The sequence below is a fragment of the Phascolarctos cinereus genome, unplaced genomic scaffold, assembly GCF_003287225.1.
Source record: "Phascolarctos cinereus isolate Bilbo 61053 unplaced genomic scaffold, phaCin_HiC Scaffold_4;HRSCAF=312, whole genome shotgun sequence".
Classification (NCBI taxonomy): Eukaryota; Metazoa; Chordata; class Mammalia; order Diprotodontia; family Phascolarctidae; genus Phascolarctos; species Phascolarctos cinereus.
In genome coordinates, this window is record NW_027555847.1 from 216,165,166 (window position 1) to 216,173,417 (window position 8,252).

General features: G+C 38.7%; 1 pseudogene; it reads right to left on the bottom strand.

Moving 5' to 3' along the window:
• Positions 1–5,791: 5,791 nt before the first annotated feature.
• LOC110201576 (L-lactate dehydrogenase A chain pseudogene) lies at positions 5,792–6,728 on the bottom strand (annotated as a pseudogene).
• Between the last annotated feature and the right edge of the window lie 1,524 nt (positions 6,729–8,252).

An 8,252-nucleotide genomic window follows, 5' to 3' on the forward strand; every position in this document is an offset into this window, starting at 1 on the left:
ACAACAGTAAGACCAGTAAGAGAATTCTTTCTAAATATACACAAGGAGATGGACAAAGGCAGAAATATAGTCACTGCAACATTGAAAAGATGGACAGGAAACATTTTGTATATAACCTGGAGACACCTTGCCTGCAGGTGAATGCTTCCTTTGTGGGACTACATTATAACATGAAAGGGTACATGGGGGGGGTGAACATGGAGATAGAGGAATGAGTGATTCTTCAAGGTCAAATCAAGGGCTAATAATGAGAAGGTGACCTCTGTGGTCTCAGAAAGAGACCTCCAAACAATTTTAAAATAATACCTTAAATTTAATTCTGGAACAGCAGAGTCAACAAAAGGTCAGGGTTGGACTTTCTTCTATCCTAAGACAACTTAGGATGACAGCAAGAGAGATCTGTGATACTGGGGAGGAAGCAAATTTTGAGTGCATGCATTAGCAACATCAGCTGTGGGCCTTGGAGGTGGTTGCAGCAGTGGTGGCAGCAGCTTTGGCTTTGAGACAGTTGTGGGGGGAGGGTGTCAGACAATTGATCAGAAAGAGATCACAGAGGACCCTTTGCTGGCACTGAGTGCAGGACCTGATGCTGTTTGATGTCTCTGTTGACCACGTGCAGTTCTGGGTTGAAGTTCCAGGATAAAGAGGGACATTTATGGTTGGTCACAAGAGAGCAGGAGCCCTGATCATAGTTCCAAGTCAGAAAAAAGCATTAGTGCTTATAACTGCAGGAGAACAAGGGAGCTGGTCATAGTTCCCAGACCATGAGGAGAGTTAGCACTTATAACTGCAGGGGCCCATAGCTCCTTCCGGGAAAAGATAAGAACACAGACTAGAAAAACAGAGACCACACTTCTGAAACTGTAGCACCTTGGAAGCACCTAAAACTTGCAGACCCCCCAGAACTAGCTCTAAAAATAGCAGCACAAAAAAGCCTAGACCTTGAGACCATGCCTCCCTACCTCCAGGTGAGCAGAGCCCAAATTTAACGTAAAGTTCAAAGTAAGAAAATAGGCTGGAAAAATAAGCAAACAACAATAACAAAAGAACTTGACCTACAGTGGTAGGGAAGAGCAAGATCTAAACTCAGAAGACCACAGTGCACAAATAGCTACAGGCAAAGCCTCAAAGAAAAAAACCTGCAAATTGGACACATGCCCAATAAAAATTTCTAGAAGCATTTAAGAAAGAAATAAGGGTGGTATAGGGAAAACTGCGAAAAGAAATGAGTGATACAAGAAAACTAGGAAAACAGGATTAACAGCTTAGTAAAAGAGGCACAAAAAATACTGAAAAAAAAATTTTAAAGCACAAAATTGTCCAAATGGTAACAGAAGCACAAAAATTTACTGAACAAAAGAATGCCTTAAAAAGCAGATTTGGGCTGAGCCAAGATGACAGAATGAAAGCAGTGACTTGCTTGAGCTCTCCCCCAAAACCTTCAAATGCCTGTAAAAATGGCTCTAAACAAATTGTAGAGCAGCAGTACTCACAAAATGACAGAGTGAAACAAATTTCCAGTCTAAGACAACCTGGATGGTTGATTAGAAAGGTTTATTGTGCCAGGCTGGAAGAGAAATGCGGTTCAGCATGGGTGCACACACTAAGACCAGGCCTCAGTGAACCTGGAGCAGGCCTCAGAGGACTGAATCACTGCCAGCTGTGGCAGTTTCCAGACTTCTCAACCCACAGAGTAAGAAAACTCTGTGACCACAATGAGAGAGAAACTAGGTTCCAGCCCCAGTCCTAGTGTAGCCCCAAAGCAGTGGCTGCTGCCTGAGTTCAGCCCATAGACTGAGGGAGATTCAAGTGGCTAATCAGAGGGGAATTGTAGGGATCTTTTTTGCTGGTGCTGAGGCAGGATTCTCTTGCCTTGCCTGTGCTTGGATTTGGGTCACAGGTCTGGGTGGAGGTCCTGGGGAAAGGAGGAGTGCTGGCATGGTGGAGTGACAGTACAGAGAGAATCCTCCTCACAGTTCCAAGGCAGAAAAGAGTGCTTGTGGTCACTCATAGACCAGAGCACAGGCCAGAGAAGGAGTAAACACCTCACCCTTTATCATCCACCTTGGAAGAACTGAAAACTTACAGATCCCTAGAAATATCTCTGCAAATAGCTGCACAAAACCCCCAAAGCTTGGGACAATACATTCTCCACACTGGAAGCAGACCCCTACCTTAACAAAGAGTTTAAAACTCAAGTAATTGGCTGGGATCATGAGCAAATTGCACAAAAAAAGTCACACCACAGAATCTTTTTCTGGTAACAAAGAAGATCAAAACATACATCCAGAAGAAGACAACAAAGTCAAAGCTTCTACATCCAAAGCCTCCAAGAAAAATATGATACAGTTCCAGGACATGGAAGAGCTCAGAAAAGAATTTTGGGAAGCAAGTAACAGAAGTAGATAGAAAACTGGGAAGAGAAATGAGAGTGATGCAAGAAAATCATGAAAAACTAGGCAACAGCTTGCTAAAGGAGACCTAAAAAAATACTGAAGAAAATAACACCTTAAAAAAGAGCCTAATCCAAATGGCAAAAGAGGTCCAAAAACCAATGAGGAGAAGAATGCCTTCAAAAGCAGAATTGGCCAGATAGAAGAGGAAGTCCAAAAGCTCACTGAAGAAAATACTTCCTTAAAAATTAGAATGGAGCAATTGGAAGCTAGTGACTTTATGAGAAATTAAGATGTTGTAAAACAAAACCAAAAGAATGAAAAAATAGAAGACTATGAAATATCTCATTGGAAAAACAACTGACCTGGAAAATAGATCCCGAGAAAGAATTTAAAATTATTGTACTATCTGAAAGCCATGATCAAAAAAAGAGCCTAGACATCATCTTTCAAGAAATTTTTAAGGAAAACTGCCCATTCTAGAACCAGAGGGTAAAATAGAAATTGAAAGAATCCACTGATCACCTCCTGAAAGGGAATCCCAAAGGAAAATTCCTAGGAATATTGTAACCAAATTCCAAAGTTCCCAGGTAAAGGAGAAAATATTGCAAGCAGCCAGAAAGAGTATTTGAGTATTGTGGAAACACAATCAGGATAACACAGGATTTAGTAGCTTCTACATTAAGGGACCCAAAGGCTTGGAATATGATATTCCAGAGGGCAAAGGCGATATGATTACAGCCGAGAATCAGCTACTCAACAAAACTGAGTATAATCCTTCAGGCAAAAAATGGACATTTAGTCAAATAGAGGACTTTCAAGCATTCTTGATGAAAAGACCAGAGCTGAATAGAAAATTTAACTTTCAAATACAAGACTCGGGAGAAGCATGAAGAGATAAACAGGAAAGAGAAATCATAAGGGACTTATTAAGGTTGAACTGTTTACATTCCTACATGAAAAGATGATATTTGTAACTCATGAGACCTTTGTCAGTATTAGGGTAGTTGGAGGGGAAAAAATTATATGTATAGATAGATGGCACAGGGTGAGCTGAAGATGAATGTGTGATATCTGGAAAATAAATTAAGGGGTGAGAGAGAATTATACTGGGAGAAGAAAAAATGAAGAGGTAGAATGGGGTAACTTATCTCACATGAAACAAACAAGAAAAGGCTTTTACAGTGGTGGGTAAGGGGGGGGGAAGGTGAGGGAGAATCAGTGAATCTTATTCTCATTAGATTTGGCTTAAGGAGGGAATAACATGCACACTTAATTGGGTATGGAAAGCTATCTTACCCTACAGGAAAATAGGGGGGAAGAGGATAAGAGAGCGGGTAGATGATAGAAGAAAGGGCAGATTGGGGGAGGGGATAATCAGAAGCAAACATTTCTGAGAAGGGATAGGGTCAAAAGAGAGATTAGAATAAACAAGGGCCAGGATAGGATGAACAGAAATGTAGTTAGTTTTCCACAGCATGATTACTATGGAAGTGTTTTGCATGACTGCACAAGTGTAACCTGTATCGAGTTGCTTGCCTTCTCAATGAGGGTGGGTGGGAAGGGAGGAAGAGAGAAAATTTGGAACCCAAAGTTTCAAAAACAAATGTTAAAAAATTGTTTTCACATGCAACTGGGAAATAAGATATGCAGGCAATGGGTTATAGAAATCTATCCTGGCATACAGGAAAATAGAAGAGGAAGGGGATAAGAGAACGGGGAGGGGGGAGGGCAGAGACGGAAGGGAGGGCAGATTAGGGGAAAGGGTATTCAGAATGCACACTGTCTTGGGGTTGGGGGAGGGATGAGATGGAGAGAAATTTTGGAACTCAAAATCTCGTGGAAGTGAATGTTGAAAACTAAAAATAAATAAATTAATGAATCTTTAAAAAATTTAAGTAAAGTTAAAAAAAGCAGAATTGGCAAATGGAAAAAGAGGTACAAAAACTCACTGAAGAAATATAATTCCTTAAAAACTACAATTAGGTAAGAAGAAACTAATGACTCCATGAGACATCAAGAAACAATAAAACAAAGTCAAAAGAATGAAAAAATAGGGGTGGTGGGAATGAAATATCTCATCAGGAAAACAATTAACCTGGAAAGTAGATTGAGGAGAGATAATTTAAAAATTATTGGACTACCTGAAAGATAAAAAAGACAAAAAAGAACCCAGAAATCATATTTCAAGAAATTATCAAAGAAAACTGCCCCAATATCTTAGATATAGAGGATAAAATAGAAATTGAAAGAATCCACCAATCACCTCCTGAAAGAGATCTCAAAATGAAAGCTCCCAGAAATATTACAGCCAAATTCCAGAGCTCTTAAGTCAAAGAGAAAATATTTCAAACAGCCAGAAAGAAACTATTCAAGTATTGTGTAACAACTGTCAAGCTCACACAAGATTTAGAGGCTTCCACATTAAAGGAGTGGAGGGTTTAGAATATTATATTCTGGAGGGCAAAAGGTAGGATTACAACCAAGAACACCTTACCCAGCAAAACTGAGAAAAATAGGGATATTAAATGACATAGAAGACTTTTAAGCATTCCTGATGATAATACCAGAGCTGAATAGAAAATTTGGCATTCAAAAACAAGATTCAAGAGAAGTATAAGAAGGTTAACATGAAAGAGAAATCATAAGTGATTCAGTAAGGTTAAACTGTTTATATTTCTATATGGGAAAATGATACAGGTACCTCCTAAGAACATTATCATTACTAGGGCAGTTACAAAAATCTATGTAGACAGAGGGCATGGGTATTAGTTGATTATATTAGGATTATTTTTTTAAAAATTTATCAGTTATTTGCTATTTATTCAGTATTTAGGGGTTAGTATGACACTTGAAGAATTGGTTGTGTCATTGCACATATATAGATCTTTTTATATAATATAGAAATTTACAACTATGTGGATATAGATATACAAAATCAGGTCCTCTGGAAAGGTGATACATGCGGTCATGCTGTAGAGCCCTAATGGAGGGAGCACGAAGGTAATCAATGCACCAATAAAGTATTATTCCTGTATGGTGTTTTTGTATCCAGGAATGTCTTCTGGATCTACAGGAACCCGTAGTATTTACATACAAGGCAGGCAGTTATATACCTGTGGGGTGCTGGCTTTGCTTGACACCAACTATTAAGACTGTACAAGTCATATCCAGCATCATACACAAACAACAACAGGGTTTAACAAATAGTAGTCACACTGTACTATATTCCCCATTTCTAACTTTAGGAAGAGACTAGAGTATGTTCACAGGTTTTACATTTCTGATATTCAATCACTAATTAGAGGAAGGATTTGACCTATTTGAAAAGAGCATCATATATAAGCCCTTAACCACTGTCATGCTCTCTGTAGCAAAATAGCAGCACATTAAAAACTTTAAAATTGAAGCTCCTTCTGGATTCCCCAAAGAATATCTGAGCTCTTCTTTACATGGCTCTCCTCCTCAGGATTCAGGTTTACTTTCACCTCATCTGAAATGCCATTCTGTACCAAGACACAAAGGACACTAAAGAAGACATTCTCATTAATGCCGTATAGGCCCTTAATCATGGTGGAAATTGGATGTACTCTTGTTAAGATTCTACATAATGCTTTCTATCAGATCTGCCACAGACAAGCCAGTAGCCCAGAAAGTATAGCCCTTCAGGTTGATCACCTCATAAGCATTGTCAACCACCTGTTTATGAGCATCTTTCCAATTCTCTGAATCAGCATCAGTTCCCAAAGCAAGATAAAGATTCTTTAAAGAAACACCAGCAACATTCGCACCACTCCATAGAGGAACACTGGAGTCTCCATGTTCCTCAAGGACCCATCTAGGACAGCTTGAAGAATGGACACCAAGTCTCATCCCCATCCGGTAACAGAAATGGGCAGAATCCAGATTGCAAACACTTCTAATAATATGTTTCTTAGGAAAACCACTTAGCTTCCAGGCCACATATGTCAAAATATCCACTGGATTGGAAACAATAAGCAACTTGCAATTAGGACTGTATTTAACAATATTGGGAATGATGAATTTAAAGATATTCACATTGCACTAGACCAAATTAAGATGACTTTCTTCCTCCTGTTGACATGCCACAGCCATAACAACAGCCAAGTTTTAATTTGCAGTCACACTGTAGTCCTTGCCCGAAACAATCTTTGGCATTTTGAGGAAAAGGATGCCATGTTGAAGATCCATCATTTCTCCTTTTAGTTTGTCTTCTATTACATCAACTAGGGCAAGTTCAGAGGCCAAATCCTTCATTAAGATATTGATGGCACATGCCATGCCAACTGCACCAATACCAACAACAGTGGTCTTGTTATTCATAATCACCTGATACTTGACAGTAGGTGCCATTATGGGGGAGATCGAGGTTGCTGGTCAGGATGCAAAAGTTCTAAGTTAGATGTGAGACTGCTGCTCCCAGACTCCAACATGATTTTTTTTTTTAAGTGAAGGATCAAGAAAGAGGAATTCACTGGGACGGGGGGGTGGGGAGGGAGAGGAAGAATAGGGGAAATTATTTAACATAAAAGAGGCAGAGAAGGAAGCATTTTTACAGTGAAGGGGAAAATGGGGTGGGGAGGCTGGTGGGCAATATTTGAACCTCACTCTCATCAGAATTGGTTCAAACAGGGAAGAATATATATATATATATATATATATATATATATATATATATATATATATACATACATACATATTCATATTCAAATGAATAGAGAAATTTATCTTACCCAGCAGGGAAGTAGAAGGGGGAGAAGATAAGAGAAAGGAGAGGAGAATGATTAAATAAGGAGGTGGATCAAGGGAAACAGTGGTCAGAAGCAAAACAGACTTGTGAGGAAGGATAGGTTAAAAAGAGAGAGAAAAGGACAAATAGAAGAAAATAGGATGAAGGGAAATACACAATTGGTAATCATAACTGTGATTATGAATAGGATGAACTTACCAGTAAACTTCAGCTGAAGTAAAAAAAAAAGGCAAGGGTAGCAATCATGATCTCAGATACAGCAAACGCAAAAACAGACCTAATTAAGAGATAAGCAAGGAAACCACATTTTGCTAAAAGGTACCATAGACAATGAAGTAAAATCAAAAACTTTTAAAGCAAATTTCTCTGATAAAGGCCTCACTTCTCAAATATATAAGGAATTAAGTCAAATATATAAAACCAAGAGCCATTCCCCAAATGATAAATTTTCAAAGGATATGAACAAGTAGTTTTTAGAAGAAGAAATCAAAGTTATCTGTAGTTATATGAAAAAATTCTTGATATCACTACCAATTGTTGTTGCTGTTCAATCATTGTTCATTCATTTTCAACTCTTTGTGACCCCATTTGGGTTTTCTTGGCAAAGATACTGAAGTGGTTTGGCATTTCTTTCTCCAACTCATTTTACACATAAAGGAACTGAAGCAAACAAGGTTAAGTGATTTGCTTAGGGTCACACAATTATTAAGTGTCTGAGCCAGATTTGAACTCATGAAGATGAGTCTTCCTGACTCCAGGCCCAGCACTCTATTCACTGTGGCACCTAGCTGCCCTCTTTTAAAAGTTTTGATTAGACAAATGTAAGTTAAAACAACTCTGAGGTACCACCTCATTCTTATCAGAATGACAAATGCCAGAGGGGTAGTAGGAAAAATAGGTACACTAATGAATTGTTGGTAAGTTAGGAACTGGTCTAACCATTCTGGAGAACAATTTGGAACTATGTCCAAAGGCCTATAAAACTGTGCATACTCTTTGACCCAGCAATACCAGTACTAGGTCTGTATCTCAAAGAGATCAAGGAAAAAAGAAAAGAACCTACATACACAAAAATATTTATAGCAGCT